Source organism: Engraulis encrasicolus, chromosome 12 (assembly GCF_034702125.1).
Source record: "Engraulis encrasicolus isolate BLACKSEA-1 chromosome 12, IST_EnEncr_1.0, whole genome shotgun sequence".
NCBI classification, from domain to species: domain Eukaryota; kingdom Metazoa; phylum Chordata; class Actinopteri; order Clupeiformes; family Engraulidae; genus Engraulis; species Engraulis encrasicolus.
This window is the reverse complement of record NC_085868.1, coordinates 54,282,497-54,307,686: the sequence shown is the minus strand read 5'-3', so window position 1 is coordinate 54,307,686 and position 25,190 is coordinate 54,282,497. Positions and strand designations below refer to the sequence as shown.

General features: G+C 41.4%; 2 pseudogenes; both read left to right on the top strand.

The window, feature by feature from the left end:
- Window positions 1-1,810: 1,810 nt before the first annotated feature.
- Window positions 1,811-5,852, top strand: LOC134459613 (uncharacterized protein K02A2.6-like; annotated as a pseudogene).
- Window positions 5,853-8,518: 2,666 nt separating this feature from the next.
- The window catches only part of LOC134459612 (NACHT, LRR and PYD domains-containing protein 3-like), a 20,374-nt pseudogene continuing 3,702 nt past the window's right edge, over window positions 8,519-25,190 (top strand).

Sequence of the window (25,190 nt, the reverse complement as noted above, 5' to 3'; positions counted from 1 at the left end):
AGAAAAATGCCTGTATGTAAGAGTGAGCTATATATGGTTAATATATGTGTAAGGATGTGTGTAATGTCTTGTGTGCAATGTCTTCTGTATTTATGTATGCAAGCCTAATGCTACTTGCCACCTTGATTTCCCCCTGGGATTAATACATGCTCTCTCTAAAAAAAACATCTACTCTACTCTACTCATAAATGGCTACAGTCAGAGGAGCATCTTGTCACCAGGCTGTAGACAGGCAGCCAATTGGGCCCCACCAAACCCCTAGATCAGTGATGGACCACTTGCGGGGCCCCTCCTCACTCAGTGCGGCCCGTAAATAAAACAATGATTATGATAAATAATGGCCAGATTTTATTTTTTTCAACATCTAAATAAAAATATTGTAATTACATTTCCCCCTATAAACCATGAATCAAGTGAAAAAGGGAGTTTTTCCTCACCCCTGTTGACACCAGGGGCCACATCTGACTCCCAATTCAGTGTGACTATTTATCACTTATCCTGATCCCAACCTCTCTGGACATCATGCCTCTACAATTTCTATTTTTATGTATACTGATTTTGTCTTCTTGCTAGTCTTTCTTGTTTCTGTCTCTCTTTTGTACTTCTCTTTTTAATTCCATCTTTTACATCGATGTTCCTCCAAGCACTTTGAGCTGCATGCATTGTATGATATTGTGCAGTTATTATTATTATTATTATTATTATTAGAGTATTAGAGTATACGTCTAGAGTAGAGTTCTAGAGTAGTATTAGTATTAGATTATACCACGGCAGTCTGGAATCTTCCATTGTGACGCGCTAAATTGGGTATTGATTAACTGTCTATATATGCACACATGAAGTAGTCCCACTATTAGGTCACTTTTCTGACCGCATAACTCCAGTGTATCAATGCGCCAAGGCACGCACGTTCATAAATTACACACAAAAAAGTTGCAAGCATTACGCGCTGAATTGACACGTCGCGCGTCTGGTAACACCAGCAATGTATAGTGAATCTGGAGCAAATCTTAGTAGGCCTAATCAAATTTCAAACATGTTTATTTCTCCCAACTGACCATCACTCTGTCAACGTTGTGATAGAGAGAGAGAGAGAGAGAAAGAGATAGAGAGAGATTCCCTGCACAAAGGGACGCCCGTTTCACGTGAGCGTTTCTTCCTCACGAGAGGAGATGTTTCCTGTGGTTGTAGCGTTTATCAGTTGAGAGAGTAGCGTAACTTGTGAAAAGTATGGGATATTTTCGGATCAATAACTATGGGAACGCAGTGGAAAATAAATCAAGGGGAGTTTCCTATGGGAGGAGAGCAGATTGACGAGGTGCCTGTTTTGATGAAGTTAATGGCGAGGCGAGGCATTGAGAATGTCGCCAAGATAGGCTACGTGGGGTATTTTTTTCATCTATTGAGTTCTGTAAATTTGTAGGAATCATGCCAACTGCAGAATAATCTTGTAGTATCCTGAGTAATTTAATATGTAGTACTACCCCCACGCCACAAGAGGGATAACCTACCCATTGTCACCTATACAATACATATAGACCGGAACATAAGGTAACTGATTAGTCATGGATTAGACATTAGACAGACAAGACACATGTTGTATAGTTGTGCTAGTGTGTACAATAAAGAAGCATAAAAGGACATGCTTTGGATGGACATTATGATTTATAATTATTAGTACACGTTATCACATATTGGCGACGAGGATAATTGGAAGAAAATGACCAGCGCTTCACTGTGGATGACGGTGGATTGAAGTCGAGTGGCGAACGAAAGACGAGAGGTGCTAACAAAAGGGTGGACACAGGACCGGAGCACGTGAAACGAAGATGAATGTGACGGTAGGGAATCTGTCAGCATTTGACTCGAAGGAGCAGACTTGGGAAGAGTACTGCGAGATTCTGGATCAGTTTTTCGAAGCTAATGGCATTGATGATGGAGATAAGCAAAGAGCTGTCCTCATTAGCGTTGTGGGACCAGCCACATACAAGCTCATAAGGAACTTGGTGAGTCCAGATAAGCCCAGCACTAAAACGTATGACCAAATAGTAACCATAATGAAAGACCACTTCGATCCCAAGCCAAGCGAGATTGTACAGCGATACAAATTTGACTCTCGTGTCCGTCAGCCTAGTGAAACTGTGAGTGCATATGTAGCCGAGCTGAGACGACTAGCTCATGATTGTAACTTTGGCACTACACTGCAGCAAATGTTACGAGATCGCCTCGTTTGCGGCATCAATGATGATCGGATTCAAAGGCGTTTATTGTCCGAACCAGATTTAACGTTCGAGAAGGCATTCGAAATGGCCGTAGCCTCCGAGACCGCCAGTAAAAATGTGCAAGACCTTCACGCCAAAGCCCCGTTGGCTTGCAACAGCGTGAAAACGGAGGGAAAGGAGAGAAAGGGTGATTGGAAAAAGAAAGAGTGCTACAGATGCCACGGAAAGCAACACAGTGCAGGCGAGTGTAAATTTAAAGAAGCAAAGTGTCACGCTTGTGGAAAAGTAGGGCACATCGCCAAAGCTTGTCGAAATAAAAATAAAGGGAGCTCGCGCACAGATGAAAAGAAACCAATCAGAGAAGAGCGGCGTGCACGCCCACAGAAAGCACACAAGGTGCGTGAGAGGGAAAAGGATGATAGTTCATCAGAGCAAGAAGAAACATACTTGTTAGCTTGCATTAAAACAGAAACCTCAATCAGGAGAGTTAAGCCATTTGAAGTAAAAATGGAAGTGAACAGGAAGAAAGTAAACTTTGAGATTGACACTGGATGTAATGTGAGTGTAATGAATGAAACAAAATTCAATGAAATGTGGGAAGAGAACAAGCGCCCACAACTGAAAGAAACCAAGCTTACACTGAAATCTTACACTGGAGAGAAAATTAAAGTTGTAGGAGTAGCAGATGTGGAAGTGATCTATGGCCAGCAAGTGAAAACATTGCCCCTAGTGGTAGTGAAGGGTACTGGACCTAGTTTGCTAGGAAGAGCATGGCTGGAAACACTGAAGCTGAAGTGGGATGAAATCAAACATGTGAGAACAGAGACATAAGGGCTACAGCAAGTACTTTCAAAGCATGAAGATGTTTTTAAAGAAGAGTTAGGCATGTTAAAAGGCATGAAAGCAACAATTCGAGTGTCGGCTGAAGCTAGTCCCAAGTTCTACAGACCCCGCTCAGTTCCGTATGCCATGAGAGCAAAAGTTGAAGAGGAGCTCGAGAGACTGCAGAGAGAGGGCATCATAACACCAGTAAAGTATGCTGAGTGGGCTGCACCCATCGTACCTGTCCTGAAGCCGGATGGCTCTGTCAGGATCTGCGGCGATTACAAATTAACTGTCAACAATGCCTCATCTCTAGAGCAATACCCCATTCCCCGAGTGGAAGATTTGTTCAATACACTAGCAGGAGGGAAACAGTATTCCAAGTTAGATTTAAGTCATGCTTATCAGCAGATTGTGATGGATGAAGAGTCCAAGAAATACTTAACAGTTAACACACATCGTGGCCTGTTCACCTACAATAGGCTTGCCTTCGGAGTGTCATCTGCTCCAGCAATTTTCCAGAGAACCATGGAAAGCTTGCTACAGGGCTTGCCTAGAGTAGCGGTGTATTTAGATGACATCCTTTTGACTGGGAAAGATGAAGCTGAGCATCTAAGCACGCTGGACGAGGTACTGAGGAGATTGAAGGAAGCCGGATTGCGACTTCACAGACGCAAGTGTGCATTCCTAAGGAACGAGGTGGAGTACTTAGGTCACATTATCAATGCGGAAGGCCTGCACCCAGTGCAAAGCAAGGTGAGAGCGATTGAAGAGGCTCCACAGCCAACCACAGTGACTGAATTGAAAGCCTACCTTGGTCTACTGAATTACTATAACAAGTTTCTCCCTAACCTAGCCACACGCTTAGCTCCGCTCCACCAGTTACTGAGAAAAGAGTCCCAGTGGACCTGGAACAAAGAGCAGGAGGATGCTTTTCGATTGTCAAAGCAGATGCTGAAATCAGCCAAAGTCCTGAGTCACTATTCAGCAGACAGAGAATTGGTACTCGCATGCGACGCCTCACCATACGGAGTAGGTGCCGTATTGTCCCATATCATGGAAGATGGCAGTGAGAAACCCCTAGGTTTTATGTCACGCACGCTGACACCAGCCGAGAAGCGATACTCGCAACTGGATAAAGAGGGCTTAGCCATCATGTTCGGAATAAAAAGATTCCACAAATACATCTACGGACGAATGTTCACATTCAGCACTGACCACAAACCGCTGATATCGCTTTTCCATGAGAAGAAGCCAGTTCCTCAAATGTGTTCGCCGAGAGTGCAACGGTGGGCAACCTTGCTACGAGCGTATGAATACAAAATCCTATACAAACCAGGAAAAGAGCATGGAAATGCAGATGGCCTGAGCAGGTTGCCTTTGCCACACACAGAGGAAGAGGATGACAACGAACAAGTCCTTATGCTGGATGTGATGGAAGATCCGCCTATCACCACAGCTCAGGTGAAACAGTGGACAGCCAAAGACCAGACACTGTCACAAGTGTTACTCTGGTGCCTGAAAGGATGGCCAAAGGTGGTGGATACAGAATTCAGACCCTACAGTAAGAGAAAGCTAGAACTGAGTGTGAAAGATGGATGTGTTCTATGGGGGTCGAGAGTTGTGATTCCGAAGAAAGGAAGGAAAATCATACTGAAACAACTGCATTCCACACACCCAGGCATGTCCAGGATGAAAGGCTTAGCACGCTCATACGTGTGGTGGCCAGGAATGGATTCTGAAGTTGAGGAGGAAGTTCAGTCCTGCCTCACCTGCGGAGAAAACATGAAGTGTCCTGCAGGGGCGCCGCTTCATCCTTGGGAGTGGCCTGAAACGCCCTGGAGCAGACTGCATATCGATTATGCAGGTCCCTTCCTTGGAAAGATGTTCCTGATCATTGTCGATGCACATTCCAAATGGATTGATGTATACCAAACAAACAGTGCAACAAGTCAGGTGACTATTGAGAAGCTAAGACAGTGCTTTAGTACACATGGTCTACCCCAGACTTTAGTATCTGACAACGGAACATGCTTTACAAGCCAAGAGTTTGAGACATTCCTGAAGCAGAATGGAATACAGCACAAAACATCCGCACCTTTCCACCCCGCCTCCAACGGTCTCGCGGAAAGAGCTGTTCAAACATTCAAACAGGGAATCAAGAAAATTAAAGGAGATACCCTGGAAACAAAAATAGCCAGATTTCTGTTCAACTACAGAATTACACCACAAAGTACAACTGGCTTGTCTCCCGCTGAAATGCTCATGCAGAGAAGACTTCGTTCCACACTTGATCTTCTGCTGCCTGATGTGAAGTCAAAGATTCGTAAGAAACAACTCAAACAAAAAGAACATCATGACGCACACAGCAAGTGGAGAAGTTTCGCATCTGGAGATGATGTATACGTGCGTAACTACAGCCATGGTCCCAAGTGGATACCAGCAGTAGTCGATGAGAACACTGGACCTGTATCCTATACAGTACAGACAGGAGATGGACGCGTGATGAGACGTCACGTCGACCAGATTCGCAAGCGTCACGCATCATCAACTGACATGTCCAGTCCTGAGGAGAGAGGAGAGCCTGACAGCATGCAGTTGCCAGCGCCAGCAGTGGAGTTCGTGCCTGCAGACCCGGTCGTTCCAACTTCAGTAGGAGGGGAAGTGACTGAGCAGCCTGCTGAGTCAGCCCAGGTTCCTCCTCCAGCTGAACATTTGCCAGAGACAGGAGTTCAACAGACACCTGTGCTGCGTAGATCTGCGCGCACCAGACAGGCTCCTGCTCATCTGAGAGACTTTACAAGTTAGAAGTGTAATCCCTCAAGAAAGAGTCAGAATACGCTCTGGGATATACACTGGGAGGCTTGGCAGTCTACCCAACCTTCCTAGTTAGAAAAAAACAAAACAAACATTGCCTTAAGAGTTATTTGAGTTGATTTATCATTTTACTTTAAGAGAAGAAAAGTAACAGAGTTTAGTTATTTTAAGAAATTTTAAGTTGTTATTGAGATTGAATATGTAATTTCACTGTTATAGCCAAAGTAAGGTTAATGTGAAGGTGACATAGTGAATAGTATTATAGTTTAATTTCACTGAAGTGCTTTAAACTTAAGAGGGGAGGGATGTAGTATCCTGAGTAATTTAAAATGTAGTACTACCCCCATGCCACAAGAGGGATAACCTACCCAACCTATACAATACATATAGACCGGAACATAAGGTAACTGATTAGTCAATGTCATGGATTAGACATTAGACAGACAAGACACATGTTGTATAGTTGTGCTAGTGTGTACAATAAAGAAGCATAAAAGGACATGCTTTGGATGGACATTATGATTTATAATTATTAGTACACGTTATCACAAATCTTGTGGGCAAGCCAGACGCGCCCATATATCGGATGGGTAGAACATTGAGGCGACTGACTTCTGACAACCAAATGCGATAGAATTAACGACTGGCTCTTGACTTGACAACCGAATGCGATAGAATTAACGACGGCCATAGCAACCTTCAATTTAGAATTAGCAACGGCAGTTCGCCAGAAAGTTATGAAAAGAACCTTCTTGTGGCGGAAGGAAGTAGGCCTAGTTATACAGAAAAACTTTGTTTTAGCCAATAAAACATCGAAATAATTCCTCAAATAAATTTCAGACAGTGTGGCAACCATGGTATAAGCGGGATAATTGACTTCACGGTGTGCTTCGCGTCGTGACCGCATCACCACCTAGGTGTGCATTATTTTTCCTGTTATACGCACACCGTGTCGTCAATTATCCCTTACGTATACTTCTATTCCTTTCAAACAATATGGGCAGTCATTAAGCAACCAACTGCTCCTTGTCTGCGAATTGCAGTCAGATCTGTGGACGAAAAAACATGGCACTCCTTATCATAAAGGCTGCCCATCCCTGCCCCAGCTCACACTTTGCTACAGTAGTGGCAAATTCTAATTTCTAATGTTCACTCCTTTCACTTGTGGCCCCAGCTGAATCTGAGGAGTTGCCTTTGGCAACAGTGGAAAGGACAGACAGAGGGAGTACAGACGCCAAGCGAGGAACATGTTCTCTAGGTCTCTCTATCTCTCTTCCCTTTTGCGAAAGCCAATTGTTAAACTGATCTGATTAATGTGGTCTTGTTGTGTGCTGCCAAATTAATTTACTTTCATAAAATAAGTGGCTCGAGCCATTTACCAAAACGGCACGTTCCCTGATCATTGTTGAGGCTGAAGAGCGAGTGCACCACATCAGGAACGTGGATCTTGGCTGTTTCCCCCAGGACCAGGGCTTGACGGCAATCGAACCCACCACCAATACGACAAGTTGTAAGTAGTTTGGAACCACGGCTATATATGTAATTCTTATAAGACCTAGAGGCATAGAGTGATTCTTAGAAGACCTGGATAGGCATGGAGTAGGATCTATCCCCAGATCGGGGACAGAAAACAAAGTTGAGGACCAAAAGAGAATCTAAATAGACCTCGAGCCAATGAAATTGCTCCATTTGTCAGAGTGCCAACAGAGTCAAGATCAGCCACTGTCGTGGTTGGAACTATTCACTCAGATCTGGACGATTTTTTAAAATTTATTTTGGGCCTAATCTGTGAAGTGGAGAGCTGGCCAGCTGGGAATGTGTTTTTTGATGTGTGTGTCTGTGTCTGACTGTGTCTGTGTCTGTGTCTGAGTCTGTGTCTGAGTCTGTGACTGTGTGTGTGTGTGTGTGTGTGTGTGTGTGTGTGTGTGTGTGTGTGTGTGTGTGTGTGTGTGTGTGTGTGTGTGTGTGTGTGTGTGTGTGTGTCTGTGTGTGTGTGTGTGTCTGTGTGTGTGTGTCTGTGTCTGTGTCTGTGTGTCTGTGTGAGGTTGTATGTATGTGAGATTTGAGTGTTGATGATTAGTGAGTCCACATTCTTTGCGTGTAAGCGAATGGAGATATTTAATTGTCCTCAATTTAATTAAATATAAGGAAGAAAAGTATATGTTTGTGTGAACCTCCTGAATGTTGAAAGTAAATCTGAACTTAGGGGCCTAATAAATGAAAAGGACAGTTTTCATATGCTTGTTGAATTTGTAAGAGCAAGAAAGTCTGCCATAATGTTTTCTCGCCAAGCCTATGTCTTTTTTTGTTTTTAATTTTGATATTAGGTTGTTCATCTATTATTTTTGTTTGTAAACCAGTCATCTGTGAGAATGAGGTCTTTGAAATAACGTTTCATTTTTCAAAAATAACAGGTTTCTTTGTATTTCTTTTAAAAGCAGCTCAATCGTTTTCCTATTTACTTGAAAGGACATCAGTTGCTTACTGTGAACAGCGGACTGCTCTGTGGATTTGACGATGTACAGTCAGTGCCTACTAATGAATGAGGTGCATATGCTAGTGTAATGTAATGTGAGTTGGTTTCCGTTTGTTTACTCATGTGCTTAGATCTTTGAGTTTGTGGACATTGGCCACCCTGTCAACCCTTATGTCCGAATATGGCCGTGCCTTGTGGTGCCTGGCTGGACGATCAATTGTGTGCAGTGTTGGTAGGCCTACTGTGAATCCTGGCCCATGTTTGCTATGCCTATTGGGGTTAACTTGCTGTATACATTAACGTTAACAAAAAATATCTTAGCCATTTTTAGCTCATGCTGGTGCACTGCCAACACCAAGTCAAAAGGTTCAATGAACTTTTAAAAAGTTATTGAGATAAGGTTTTAGTTCTGTAACACAATGATTTATTTGCTAGCATGTATAAAGGATGCTAAATTGTTAGTTAAATGGACAAAATAAAAAAAATCTATCCAATCAGTAGATTCTTTGTTTTTGTTGACCTACGTCAAATACTCAAGTACTCCATACTCTAAGAGAGAGTATGCAGAGAGCCACAACTTACATAACAAGTTCGAGTAGGTCATACATAACATTTTGATATGTTATGTGCGATGAGATGTTTTGAGGTAATACAAAACTTGAATATTTAGCTTAAAACTTTACTTTGATCTATTAACATGGATATTTTGAGAATGATGGAAACAATGAGAACAATGTCACCCTGTTCAACCATTTATTGCTTTTGTTCGACAAGAATTTAAGTTGACAGTTTTGCCTGTTTTCTGATCTCAAATGACTCTTCTATGAGTGTATAGTCAAGCTTGTTCGTTTTTCACAACCTTTTTTGTGTTCTCTGAAGAGCAGGTCTATGGAGCCTGAAGAGCTGATGTGAGCAGATAAGAACGGAGCATGTCTGCTGAGAACGCAAATGCTTGCTAAGTTCTTGGAAAAAAGCATATATAACCGATTCACATTATACTGTTTTCTGAATGTAGCCCCATGTTATTTCTGTGTCTTGACCAGGTAATGAGTTGAGGTGCTGCCATCTGGTGGAGGAAAGGGTCAGTACCAGCTCCTCAGGATGAGTTCCCCTGGCAAAAAGGAGTCCCAGCTGGGACAAAAATCAACAGCTCATTTTGACCGGTAACATCACATACATTTTTTAGTAGGCAGGTCTCCTCACTTGGTAGTGGTATTTTGCAAATATCATCTTCATAAATCATTTACAGTGCCTTCACTAAGCAGCACAAAAAATAAGCATCCATGTGTTTATTTTTTGATTGTTGGCTGTTCCAAACCATAGACCTCTGAAGTCTTGGAACCAGGGGAAGGCTTTTGGCCAGATTTTGCTGATGTCACTTTGCACTTTGCTAAATTGAGTTGTAAAAAGAAAAGTAACGTCTGTGTTGTCCGGATGACCACTTACTCAAAGGAGCTATTTGTTTTGGTGTATAAATAGTCATTACAAATCTACATTTATTTACTCTTTAATTGTTTGGTAGTATTTAATGGAATCTTTAAATCCTTAATTTAAACAAGCTCTAAGCCACTTGAATAAACCATTAAATAACCATTAAATAAGCAATAAACCACTGGAGTCTCTGTGTTTGTGTTGAATTCAGAACAGTTAAGGGGAGTTATATTGCAGCTCTCTGCTTTGTGTTAAATCCTCTCAGCCATTCAAAATAAATCCAACATATTTTATATAGATTCTTTTTGTTTATAAATTCAATAACATGACCCGTTAAAGCCATAGTCCGATAGTTTGGACATATGGACTCAATTTCCAGTTAGCCAGAAATTTGGAAATATGTCGAGACACTTTTTCTTAAGATTCCAGACAGTCTTTGTAATTGCAGAGGTTACTGGTGTTCAGGTAGTGAAACTGAACAGAATTTTGTAGCCAGTTGTATGGTTAGAAAGTTGTATGGAGTTGGAATCTGAAGGTTACATGTTCAAATATCATATTTCATATGTAAAATGACAACATTGAATTGGGTGTGGCCTCTGATACCACGTTTTTTTAAACCATCTTGACCAGTTTGTGGTACTAAACAGCTTGAGGTCTGCACACTTGCTGAAAAGGATCATGGTTCATTACCAAAACAGTCAAATTTCACAACTTACCTGCAGACATTTCTAGGCCCCTATACAGAGGCCATAATGTGATAAAGACGAATAGGCCTAATTAAAATCTAAACTATAGGTGCACTGCTTAGCCCATAATAAATTGCACTAGAAACTCATTGACCTCTGTTTTAACCCTGTATTCATGGTCTCCAGGAAGGGACCAGAGTCTGGTGTGTCCAGAGCTCCATCCATGAGGAGTGATGTATCAAAAGATGATCCCCCTGACATGGCAGGAGGGGAAAGGTATGCAGATATTGACATGCTATTGCAACATGTGAACTGGCCTCAATGACATGTTTTATTTGCATGAATTAAGGGTGGAAGGTGGAGTGGATATAATGAAATAAGGATTCATAGATGACATCTCTCTGCATTACCTCTTTGTACCAGGCCCTCCAAGAAGGGACCAGGATCTGGTGTGTCCAGAGCTCCATCCATGAAGAGTGATTCATCAAAAGATGACCCCCCTGACATGGCAGAAGGGGAGAGGTAGGCAAATATTTCAATCGCAGCATGTGAACTTATGTCAATTACATGTTTTATGCCTATGTCTGCATGGGAAAGTAAGAAACTAAATTTAAATTCTTTGTTTGACCAGTGCATGTAATTTTTTTTACAATAAAGCCGACTTGACTTGACTTTATTGAAAGTGGAGTGGATTTGATAAGATAAAATAAGGATTCATAGATGCATTAAGTCTTCTTTGTACTCGGCTCTCCAGGAAGGGACCAGGATCTGTTGTGTCCAGAGCTCCATCCATGAGGAGTGATGTATCAAAAGATGATCCCCCTGACATGGCAGAAGAGGAAAGGTATTGACATGCTATTGCAACATGTGAACTGGCCTCAATTACATGTTTTATTTGCATGAATTAAGGATGAAAGCTGGAGTGGATATAATAAAATAAAATAAGGATTCATTAATAATGTCTCTCTGCATTAACTCATATTTGTACCAGGCTCCAGGTGTCTAGGAGGAGTGATGTATCAAAAGATGACCCCCCAGACATGGTAGAAGGGGAAAGGTATAGGCAGCAAGATATTAGTGTACAATTGTAGCATGTGGACCACACAGCAGTAACATCAGCACTAAGGCCCACAGTGCAGTTGAGCTCAGTGGAACTGGATGGGAGTTAACTCTATAATATGAAGCTGCGTGAGCTTATGCACATATTTCCCTATGTGATAGAAGTGTCAATTTGCTTTATTCTTCATCAGGGAACAAGAGATAGAATATGAAATAGACAACATCAGCAGTCAGGATAAGCAACGAGATCTACTTCATATTTTTGAGGTAAGATTGATTGATTGATTGATTGATTGATTGATTGATTGATTGATTGATTGATTGATTGATTGATTGATTGATTGATTGATTGGTTGATTGATTGATTGATTGATTGATTGATTGATTGATTGATTGATTCATTCATTCATTCATTCATTCATTGGTTGGTTGAATTCCATATCGTATTAGTCAATGAATACATAATTTTTAAGCTCTGATGAAAATATTTTTTCATGATGTTTTTTTAGTCAATCTCAATTTAAGAGTCCCCAATTTTGGGGGCAAAGTGGTTGGTGCCCCAAGCACTGATTGGTGCCCTAAGCACTCTGCATACTCTGCTAATGTCTAGCGGCGGCTCTGATTGGGTAGCTGTGTAAACCATTTGTGTTTTGATTACACATTAAGAGTTTTAGTGTCTGAAATTGATTTTTTTTTTAAAAAAAGTGAAAGTGGTATGTGTAAACGCTAAAAATGCCAGAAATCAGACAATCCCTTGCTGAATAGTTGCAACTACAGTCAATCTGTATTGGTGATTTTTTTTTTTTTTTTTTTTTTTTAATTCAGATGACGTGTAAACAGGCTTGACAAACAAATCACATTTAAGCATATCATTTCATGAATATATCCACTTACAGGTAGATAAGTTCAGTGGAAATGTAATGATTTGAACTGTCAGTACATGAACTGGAAATTGTGCAAATTGCGACATGGACATTCTAATCCCGTAAAATGGGAAGAAAGCGCAAACCAAATCAAGTCTCAGGTCTGGATAGTAAATACTAAAAAGGTGTGATGCTAAAATGCTAAAAAGGTTGTACTTTACAGTAAGGGTATTTGTGATGTATGCTTTAGGTGCTTGAAAAGAAGATGGTCACCTTTTTAAAGAAAGAGTTGCAGAGATTTAAACAGATTCTCAGTCCAGACTACAAGGAAGCCTTTGATATGAAAGCAGAAGATGAGAGTGATGCCAGAGAAGGAGCTCTCAAAATGGCACTGCACTTCCTCTGTAAGATGAAGCACCAGGATCTTGCTGACAAACTGAACCGAAGTAAGAATGTGTTTTTTCTAGTAGCATGTAGTTAAATACTGTAGCTATGAACACTATGAAAACATCTGTCTTACTCTGTCTCCCTGTGTGCTTATGTTGCATTTATTTTCAACTAGATGAGCTCAATGTAATTTGTCAGACTGACCTGAAAAGAAATCTCAAGAACAAGTACCAGCATGTGTTTGAAGGAATAGCAAAACATGGAAGCTCTGTTTTGCTACAAAATATCTACAATGATCTCTACATTACAGAGGGAGGGAGAGCAAAAGTAAATGAGGAGCATGAAGTCAGACAGATTGAGTCCAAATCCAAGAAGCCAGCTGCACAGGACAAACCAATCAAATGTGCTGACATCTTTAAGCCTTCATCTGGTCAGGACAAACCAATCAGAAGAGTTCTCACTACTGGGGTGGCTGGCATTTGCAAAACTATTTCTGTGCACAAGTATATCCTGGACTGGGCTGAGGGAAAGACCAATCGAGAGATCAATTTTATCTTCCCACTATGCTTTCGGGAGCTCAACCTCATGAGAGACAAGGAATGGTCTTTGATAAATCTTCTTCACCACTTCTTTCCAGAGACAAATCAGTTAAGTATTGGCAACCAGAAGAAATATAATGTTCTTTTTGTCTTTGATGGCCTGGATGAGTGTCGACTCGAACTCAACTTTCAGCAAAACGAAAGTTTGACTGATGGAAGAGTAATCACCACACTGGATGTACTCTTGACAAATCTCATCAAGGGCAATCTGTTCTCCTCTGCTCTAATCTGGATAACATCTCGACCAGCAGCAGCCAGTCAAATTCCTCCTGAGTATGTTGACCTGGTGACAGAGGTGCAAGGATTCAATGACTCACAGAAGGAAGAGTACTTCAGAAAGAGGATCAACAGTGACAGTCTTGCAAGCAGAATCATTTCACACATTAAATCATCAAGGAGCCTCCACATCATGTGCCACATACCCGTGTTCTGCTGGATTGCTGCTATGGTTCTTGAGATGATTTATTCCTCAGGACAAACAGAGATTCCAAAGACTTTGACAGAGATGTACACATACTTTCTTATCTTCCAAACCAGACAGAGAAACATCAAATTTGACAGTGTGCATGACATTAACACACGATGGAACCATGATCTGATCCTCCATCTTGGAAAGCTGGCCTATGAACAGTTAGAGAAGGGCAATCTGATCTTTTATGACGAAGACCTCAGAGACTGTGGCATTGACGTTCAAGAGGCAACAGTATGCTCTGGGATGTGCACCCAGATCTTTAGAGAAGAATCTGGAATCTTTCTGGGGACAGTATTCTGCTTTGTGCATCTCAGTATCCAGGAGTATCTTGGTGCTCTGTATGCACTGCTGATGTTGGGAGTTGAAAAGAAAAACATAATATCCACACAGCGTTCCTCCGCTTCCTTCTTGGCCTATCTATGGAATCAAATCAGACTCTCCTGCAAGGCCTGATGAGAAGAAGACAGATGGGTGTTATGGACAAGATCAGGACATGTATACCAGTGAGACGAATTCAGACAGGCAATGAGGAAACAATCACATACATTAAGGAGAAGATCAGGGAGGCCTCCTCCTCAGGAAGAATAATCAATCTCTTCCACTGTCTGAATGAACTAAATGACCACTCCTTAGTGGAGGAGATTCAGACCTTCCTTGGTGCTGGGACTCTTTCTGAAGCCCAACTTTCACCTGGCCAGTGGTCAGCTCTCGCGTTTGTGCTGCTGACATCAGACCAGAATTTGGATGTGTTTGACTTGAAAAAGTACGTCAGATCTGATGAAGCTCTCCTGAGGCTGAAGCCTGTACTGGATGAGTCCCAAACAACACTGTAAGTAGAATGTTATCAATTGATTGCCCCATTTTTTGTGTTTGTTGTTGTTGGTTTGTTTTAATCAATAGTATAGCAGCAATCAATAAGCCAGCATCAAAGTCCTTGTTGCTTGCCAATTAACCCTGCAGGGTCGATAGCTGTGGGTTGACAGAACAAAGCTGTTCAACACTAGCATCTGTCCTCTGCAAAAAAACCTCAAAGCTGAGACACCTGGAACTCAGTGGCAACCACATTGGAGATGTTGGAGTCCAACTGCTGTGTAGAGGACTGGAGAGCCAAAACTGTGCACTGGAGACACTAAGGTCAACATAAAATATATTCTTATTGTAATATACTCTTTATTACAAATAACTATTTATTTATTTATGGATTCTTCTCAATAGAGTTTCTAGTCACTATTTGCCATGCTCCTGTAGGGTCAGTAGCTGTGGGCTCTCTGAACAGAGCTGTGCAACACTCGCATATGTCCTCTCCAAAGAATCATCGAAGCTCAGATACCTGGATCTCAGTGGCAACCACATTGGAGATGTTGGAGTCCAACTACTGTGTAGTGGACTGAAGAGCCCAAACTGTGCACTGGAGACACTGAGGTTATATACACTATATCTTCATAACAATATTGTAGTAGCGTTTGCCTAATTTTCCTTTTGTTTCATTTTAACTACTACTTGTGACTGAGTTGGATTTGTCTTGACGCGTGCAGGTGAATGAGGAGAAGTTGTAGTTCCAGTTGGTCCAAAGACCATTTAATGCAGATGTTGGGTTTACAAATAACTTAAAACTTTGGAAAATAAAAGCTATGCTATGCTCTGCTATGAGTCAGTCCAGCCCACACGGTCAAAGGACTGTGTGCACTCTCAGCCACACTGGACGCCGTGACCTTTGCCCCTTAAGGCCTTCTCCTTGGGCTGCACCTCCACCTGGGCTCCAGTACCCCAGTCTCCCTCTAGGTGGGGTCGGACACACCTTTTTGCCACGATCCCTCTCTCACTCATTCACTCACACAAACGCACACTAATAAGAAGACCAAAAAAGGGAAATGGTAAGAATTAAAAAAAGCTAATTTTGGCTCCTACATACCGGCCCCTAATTGTATTTGTAGAGGCAAAGACAATTATTTAATGAAACAAAAAAGGCGTCATGTTGCTTTCAACTTGTACTTAAATTAACTTTCAATATTTTGTTTTGAAACAACTGAAATTCACTCAACTTATGTCTTCATCACAGAACCGTCATCACCCTCCAGGAGCAAACACATTTTGGATACTGGTCTTTCCAGCACGCTTGTCTTAGTTTGCAGCTTCACAACTCTGGTATGTCATCTGGCATCAGGTCTGGTTTCATTGCTTCTTCCCAACTGCTATGAAGTTCGAGGAGTAGTGAAGTCAGTTTCTTCTTTGTCTTGTCACCTTGGCTGTGCTCCATCCCTTTCTGACCTCCAGGGCACCGGAGTAATGAAGGCCTGCGCTCAAGAAGGGTGGTGAGTACGTGGCGAGTCTTCCACTTGGTAGGCCTTCCACTTTTTGTTCACCTGCTCTGCTCCTTCTGCAAGACACACACTGAGAGAGAACTTTTCTTGCTGCAGCATTGCCATGCATCATCCAGTATTGCTTTCGTACCTTTGACAGCATATGGATTCTTTGTCCGTGTCCAGCTTGAGCACGGATGTGGCGAAGGATCAAGGTGGGCACATTGTGATCTTTGGCCAGGATGGCCTGGTGTTTTCTTTCCTCCAGCATTGTTGTTCTTCTGAGTCGACGACCGACTCTGGGGTTTCCTTCAACCAGCATCGGATCCTCTCTGTGGATGCTGCTTCCTCTGCTCACGTAGGATTCCTCATCTTGCAGCATGCCTATTTCCTGTGGGAAGGTCTGTCTCTGGACATATGAAATTATTGCACTTTCTGCCATTTTAACATCATTCACAGTTACAGAGCCTTTCGTGTTCACCTTCACAGACCTTGTATTCATTTTGGCTATCTTCTTACCACCTTCCTTTGAATCTTTTCTTTTCTGTACTTTGCGTTTCAATGCATCTTTTACTTTTAAGATCCAGGCAACAGCTAGTCTCAATTTCAGCCTGTCTGAAAAATGATTGAGTTGCTTGTCAACAGGCCCTTCTTTGTGGGTGGGCATGATTACATTCACACTTACAGATTGTGTTACTAGGCGAGTACATTTAGGGTTTAACCCCCAAAAAAATGATATAGAAGTTTTTTTCATGGATTCTATTACTATTGGACCTCCTAAATGACATACTAAAAATCTGGTAAAATCTGACTTTGGGAAATTCACAGGCTTGAAAAGTGGGCATGGCACCCCAGCTTTGGAGGGCTTCATCTCTGCAACCGTTGGACGTAGGGTGCTAATACTTGGTATTCTTTCAATTGACATCAAAAGGTACCTGTACGTGAGTTATCGGGTAAATCGGAGAGGGTCACCTGGGGAGATCGTGTGAATTGACATGGAATGACCCTTAAACATCCGAAGCAGAGTCCCTTTTCCTTTAAAAGGTTCAACTTCTCCCTGTTTGTTTTCTTCTTGAAGTCTGAACAGTTCTCTATGGTGTGAGCACCATCACAACAGAGACATGCAGGTTTCACATTGCTGTTACTGATTGGAGCAACTGGGGTGCTTAGTGTCACTACACTGGTTGCATATGAGGACATGGGCTTGTGTGGCTTACTTGTATCGGGTCTCTTAGTACTCACGACTGAATCCTGTATGTCCCCAAATATGGGATTGGAGCATCTTTTAGCCTGTTTCTCAATGAACTGTACAAGAGCTGCAAATGTGATTTTGAGTTTGCTCTCCAGTTTTTCTTCTGCCTTGGACCGCCATTTGTCCCGCAACTTATATTTCATCACAATGGCTTTCAAGGTAGATGCTGTGTTCAGTTCCTCCATATAGTTTAGCTTTGTCATGAGGTTACTGCAGCCCTTGAGATACAATGCAAAGTCATTCAATGCCTTGGGGTCTTCAGGCTTTATGCTTTGCCAGTTAAGGACTTTGTCGATGTGGGCAGTGGAAATGTTGTATTCGTTGCCAAATTGTTCCTGCAGTAAACGCTTGGCCCTGAGATAGCCTTGATCTGTATCCATGTGCTGGCAACTTCTTACTAAGTCCCTTGCTTGCCCCAATGTAAATTGCTCCAGGTAGAATAGTCTATCTCGTGCATCACTTGTCTTTTTCTCAACGTTATGCTCAAAGGATGTCATGAATGATCTAAACTGTAAAATGTCCCCATCGAAGATGGTAACAGTTTTGGGGGGCAGTAAAGACAATTGTTGTTGTTTGAGAAGCATTGAGGAGATCTCATTTTGTCTATTCAGAATTGCAAGTAGATTGTTGGGGGGCATGACATCTTGAACATTGTCTTCTGAGGGGCTTTGCTGCACATCATCTTGTTCTAGCAATACAGGACCTACAGTGTCTGACTGTGACCTCATAATAACATTGTTGGCCAACTGCCTATATTGTGTGCTGAGCTCAACTAATTCAGACTGATCGAGTACAGATTGTGATAGCTCATACCTTCTCTGAGTTGCAGCATCTGCTTGTGCAGGTAGGGGCCTTTGTGCTGCAGTCACAGCATCTTGAGTTCCTTGGAGTGACCAGGTCCCTCTCTGGTCATCTTGAGAAGCTGTTTGTTGCTGTGGCTGTGCTGTTTGCTCTTTGTCTAAGCAAACACTCGCTAGTGATTCCTTACAAGCTGATTCTGCTCTTGAATATGCACTTCTTCTAGACGTCAAACTCATTACAGCAGAGATACTGTCTTTGGGGCCAATTTCATCATCATCATTTTCTGTCTGAGTTGCAGCAGGACATGATCTAATTCACTCAACAACTTTAGTCTGGAATTCATTGAAATTGAATCTACCATTTCTGTGAATTTCTGAAAGTCTGCCTTTACTTTCTCCAAGTTTCGTGGATCTGACAAATGTTCACTTATTTTGTTCATTTTTCGAGTTATTACACCACTTTTGTTCTTTCTAAGACGCTTTGCTTCATTCTTCTTTTCTAACTCAGACATTTCTTTCTTTCCCTGTTGCTAACAGGTGTAGCATCTTCCATCTTGCTAACAGGTGTAGCATCCTCCATCTTGCTAACAAGCTCTTTGTCCATCTCAGCAAACTAAAAAGTCATTTTTTCTTCAAAAATATAACTTAATATTCATCTAAATTAATTGATATAAAACTGCTGAGTAAGTAGGTTAAAGTCTTTTTCTTCAAAACATACTGATTGCAGTAGATTTAAATGGATCCTGTTCGCCCTCGGCCTTCAGGTAATCCACTCACATGTGCTTCCTTTGTTCCAGGTAAGTGGAAGTTCCTTTGTTCTAGCTCACTTGTCCATCCTTTTTTCCAGGTATCCTGAAAGTTCCTTTTTTTTCCGGGTGAATCCACAAGGAGTAGTCCTTTGACTTAATTGTAGTAGCTTTTTCTGATTTTCCTTTTGTTTCCTTTTAACCACTACTGGTGACTGAGTTGGATTTTCTCTTTGACTCGTGCAGGTGAATGATGACCAGAGGTTGTTCCAGTTTGTCCATTTAATTCAGAAAATGTTGGTTTTACAAATAACTTAAAACTTGGAAAATAAAAGGCAATAAACTAAGAGTGAGTATATGCTAAGAGTCAGTCCAGCCCGCATGGTCAAAGGACTGTGGGTTCGTTCGAAACAGGGAAGGCAGCTGTCCTTCCAGTGAGCTAACTGGACATCGAGTCATGAAGTGTGGATCGAAACGAAAAATTGCTTTATTTCCTCCCTCGGCAGTTGACTGCATTTGTGGGCGTAACAGGGATATTTGAGGTCAGCATCAGATGCTGACTTCGCTGCCTTGGTACCCAACATGCTGTGCGCCACCTCCCTCTCAACCGGAAACCGGAAACATGGCTACTACCCAAGCTACTACCTTATCATACTCTTTATTCTCACACTTATGTATGTAGATATTGAAAATCGAATGGATAAATTAACATTGTAGTATCTAAATATGCTGTCGCTAGATCTATTTATAGCCTATTTTACGATTCCGCCGTCTGACGATCATTCACTGTTCAAATAGCATGCGTAAGCTAAGCGCTAACGTGATGAACGTAACTCCCGCCATAGAATCGCTGTAACATCAAATGCGCAAGGCAGCGCACTCGTTAGTGCCGTTCGTAACGGCTGCCTCATCAGCTAACTTCACCTATCTGATCAGTGACCTGTTTATGTAGGAGGAGAGTCATGGAGTCACTGCCTTCCGTTTCAAATTGAGGCTGTGTGCCCTCTCAGCCACACCAGACGCCGTGACCTTTGCCCCTTGGGCTCCACCTCCACCTGTGCTCCAGTACCCCTGTCTCCCTCTAGGTGGGGTTAGACACACCTGTGGCCAAGATCACTCTCTCACTCATTCACTCACTCAAAGACACACTAATAAGAAAACCAAAAAAGGGAAATGTCAACAAAAAGCTCATTTTGGCTCCTACAAATATATCATACTGTGCTTCCTGTTGTTGATGCGTGCACACAACAGACCTATGGGTATTCATTTTGCAGAATTACACACGTTTGTAGTAATTGCATGAATAAAGGTCAATATTTCTGATGACAAGTCTGAAGTGATTCTGAAGGGTTGTTTGTTATGGCAAGATCCTAAATATAATCCAGTGACTTTGTGCTGAGCTATGTTTGCATGGACGAAGAATTGTAAACATATAAACTATCCAAATAAATATATCTACTCTGATTACAATTCTAGTCATGAAATTGGAGGGCTTTGTGTTGTTTGATCCAGTTGTCATACTGTACACTTTTGTCTGGTTTTCCATTTTTTTCCAATTTCCTATTTTCGGAAGAGTTCCATGATGTAAGGCCTACTGTATTGGCAATACAGTATATGCACTATTTGACTGGAAAGAAATACTGTATTCTGATCAGACAATCAGGGTATATCTATTCCGATCTAGGAAAAAAAATGTTAATGTCAGCTTAGGAAATGAACAATATAAGAATATAGACCTTTCTCTCCAGATTGTCAGACTGCGGTATAGATGGGGAAGGATATGCTGCTCTGGCCTCAGCTCTCAAATCAAACCCTTCACACCTGGAGGAGCTGGACCTGAGCGGAAATGACCCTGGAGAATCTGGAGTGAAGCTCCTAACTGATTTACAGCAGGATCCTGACTGTAAACTACAGAGACTGAGGCAAGAACATGTTTGAATTTAGTTACAAGTGGATTCCAAAAAAGTTGGGACACTTGGTATTTTGTGAATAACAGCAAAACTGCTGCCATTTTGAAAACATTCAATCCATGCATAAGATGCACAATGGCACTAGGTCAACATAGCAACAGTTTAAGTTCGGCAAAAGTATTGTTTTGAGAGAAATGTGCTCATTTAAAATTCCACTCATGCACAAAATCCCAAAAAAGTTGGGTCCGGGCCAAAACATGTTGTAATAGTTGGATGATTCTACAAATGACACAAGGAAAATACCAAGTGTCCCAACTTTTTTGGAATCCACTTGTATGGTTATAGTGATTGGAAATGTTCTCGTCTGTACTCAGCCGAGCTTCTAATAATAGCTGAATGAACATAACGAGACTGTTGATATGCATATGAGTGAACAATCCAGATGCATCAAAATATACCATACTAAAACTACTTAAACATCCATGTGATTATAGGGCCCACTACCTCAACTGAGAGGGATCATATTTTAAGTGCTTATAAATAACAAAAAACAATACAGAAAGCAACATGTTTCTTTTAATTTTCTTTGCAGACTGTTGAAGAGTGATGCAGCAGAGGAAGCTCTTGTATATCTGACTTCAGTTCTGGGTAGAAACCCCTTACTCCTGACAGAGCTGGACCTGAGAGGCAAGATATCGGGAGACTCAGGAGTGAAGCACTGCTGTGCTCTACTGGAGGATTCACACTGCAAATGGCAGAAACTCAGGTTAGTGATTTCAAAATGGTATGGTATATGAGAGGTTTTCAATTGTGTTTATTGGTAGTGTTTTCAACATGATTCTGGTTCTTGGTTGCTGATAGTGTGCAGTCAGGCTGGACACTGCAAAGACAAAACTCATAAACCACATATGTCACCTACTCTTGACAGGAAATGCTCTGGATTGAATACTGATATTGTATTATATTATATTCAAGTGTATAGTTTAAAAGTTCTTGGTTATTTTTGTTTTACACAATAGTACATGCTTTTCCACATGGTGTGTTTGCGTGCATGCGTGCGTGCTTGTGCGTGTGCGTGTGCGAAACTGAATATTAAGAAAAAGTCGCACCATACATGGACTTTCTTTTTATTACAGACACAGATTGGGGTTCTGCCTTCCTCAGTGTGTAATATATATGCATCACATCATGCATTTTGAAAAAAAAAAAAAAAACAATGGCAAAGAAAAAACATCACCACAAAAGTGATGATGATCAGAAATCAGAAATGATGATGATCAGAAAGATGTCATCAAAATTAAAAAATATATATTTATAGAAAACAACTTATTGACAACCCTTCATTCATTCCATCGGGAAAGCAGGTGTCAAGGTTGAAAATGTACCAGGCCTCACGCTGAAGGAGACAGTTCTCACAGTTGCCCCCTCTTGACCAGTTCACAATCGCCAGCCCCATAAACCACAAAGTGCCAACTGCATTAAAATGGCTGGCCACTGAAGATGTTTTGCATTTTCTTCTGATGGCGCATAAAAAAATCCTTGTTTTTAAGTGGCGCTTTGTCATGCAGACATATAGATTGAAATTTAGTAAGTGAAGAATTCTTGCACACCTCCTTGGTCAGGTGCGTAGGAGTGGAACCCCTAGGTCACCAACGTTAAAGCAAAGAAAGCTCCTGTACATTGTTCACATTTGCATGGTTTACTGCAACGTTTCAGTCTACTGACCTTCTTCAAGCAATTCCAGGCCAAACAATTCCGGGCTGATATGGGCCAAACATTTTTTTTGTTAATTGTTGCGCTCCACAGTGTGGGACTTTTGGCATGTATCATCTAGGGATAGTCAAGATAATATGCATCAATTTTGGTAGTGATACGAGTAGGCGTTGCAGAGTGTCCTGTTTGGCATCTTCATTGGCAACTTAAATTGGCTCCTGTTCAAAGGCAGTTCAATCAAGCGTTCCAGAAATGTACGCCCTGACAACATTTCTGTGACAATTGGACAAAAATCGTGGACTGGGCATCATTTTGCATCATTTTTACAAAATTCAAAATGGACGGAAAACTTTCCAGGTCCAAAATTACGTCATAGGGTTCATTGGATTCGACTTGGTCCAAGGATATCGTGTATAACATTTTGTTTGTGATACAAAACATATCAGCTAACTTCCTTCCGCATGGCAAGCATACTAATACATCTCCAAATCACCCAAATTTGAGAAAAAAATGTGTTTTGGTTGTGTCCTCTAACCTTGATTGGATTGGAAAGATTTGTATATTCTGATCCAGTTGTCATATATACACTTCTTTCGATTCCGTTTCTGGAACGCTTTTAATACTATGCAGTATTTGTCTGTAAAAAAAAACCACTGTGTTAGGATGAGACGAAAAAAATTGTTCATGTAGCCAATAATCAACATAGACCTATCTCTCCAGACTCTCAGACTGTGGTGTAACAGGAGAGGGATATGCTGCCCTGGCCTCAGCTCTTGAATCTAACCCCTCACACCTAGAGGAGCTGGACCTGAGAGGAAATGACCCTGGAGACTCTGGAGTGCAGTTACTCACTGATCTATTACAGGACCCTCAATGTAAACTACAGAGACTGAGGCAAGAACATTTGTCAATTTATTGTATCAACGAGAAAAGCGCTCAGAGAGCACACCTCTGGTCAACAGAAGCACACACACACACACACACACACACACACACACACACACACACACACACACACACACACACACACACACACACACACACACACACACACACACAGTGAATGTACAAAAAAAATCAACATACACACAACAAACTCAGATGATCACATTACCTCCGTGGCAATGGTAATATGTGGTTATAGTAATAGGAAATGTTTGTGTTTTCTGTGCTCAGTTCAGCTTCAGACAACAGTGCAGGACTGTCTGTATGCATATCAATGAAATATCATGATGCTTCAAAGTATGCCATTGTAAATTCCACTCATTTTTTTTGAGCATCCATTTTATTCTTGTACCAGAAGAAACATCATATTCTGCACTTGTACAATAGAGGTTCAAAACTTTGGGGTCACCCTACTTTTTGCAATTTGCATAGATACCCATTGGGTAACTTGAGATGAAAAGTAAGAGCTGTCAAAAAAGCTTGATTATTCACCATATTGGTTAAACTGGATGGAAGAGAGAAGTCTAACTAAATTTTAAACACATGTATTACATATTTTATTCCATATTCTAGACATTTCTTTTGTTTATTAGAGAATACATGGAATCATTGGAAAGCCTGTTGTCTGCCTTTTTAAATGGTATAATCAGGGCTGTAGTGGAGGGTAAACGCACGTAAACACCGTTTACGCACCTCTGTAATTTAGGAAATAGCTTTTACCCACCTCTAAATAGCGTTAACGCAGCTCGTAATGGCAATTACGCACGTCAAAGTTCCCTGCGCCTTGTGATCTGCCGTTGGAATAATCCAAAATAAATTTGGTGTAATAAAAATATTGTTGAACATACTTAACGCTTTAGTAGGAATCATTTTCATCTGCTCTGTATTCGGGTATGTGACCTTCCAATCAGTGCCTTTCGGCTGCGGCGGCGACACCAATCAGGATCCAGGGAATATTGTTGTTGAAAGTTGTGTAGTTGCCTGCCTGCCTACCTGTTCAAAGTTAATCACCATGGATATTAGAAGAGACCATCCAGTGCTTCCACTTCCGCAGATGCCAGCAAAAGGCCTCAAGTACAAAGTAAGACTGACAGAGATCAATTTACATGAGTCGTTAAATGTGCTTTATAAATAAGTTTGACTTGACGAATTATGGCAATGACAGAACGAGCTTTCAGATTAGCTAATGCGTAGTCATGCTATCCTTGTATTGCACTCGTCACCCACCGCTAGTCATTCTACATCACGAAAGCTAGCAATGCCACCAGTGTAATTTTACAACAATAATTTTACAGCACGAGACGTTCTCGTGCTTCAAGGTGAAATGAGAATAGCAAATCAAATAAAAGGTCAATTGTCATTCTAAATACCGCAAAAATACGATTTATATGATGGCTTATGTTTTTTTTTAAACAGCCATTGAATTGGCACATGTAAAATAAAAATAGCAATCTTATATTTTCTAAATATAAAACAATATAACAAAAAACATGCTGTAGGCCTATAGGCTATTTATGCTGACATAGGTAGTTATAGCCTACATGAGTGATCCTTTAACTTATGTTGTCAGTGTAATTGGCAGGCTGCTTAACTGGTGTTCTCAGCCCCACAACTCTTAAATTCTACTTTTTTCAGGCAGTGATGGTACAGGCAATGAGGTAGAGATCACAGGAAGAGGAGAAACACCAGG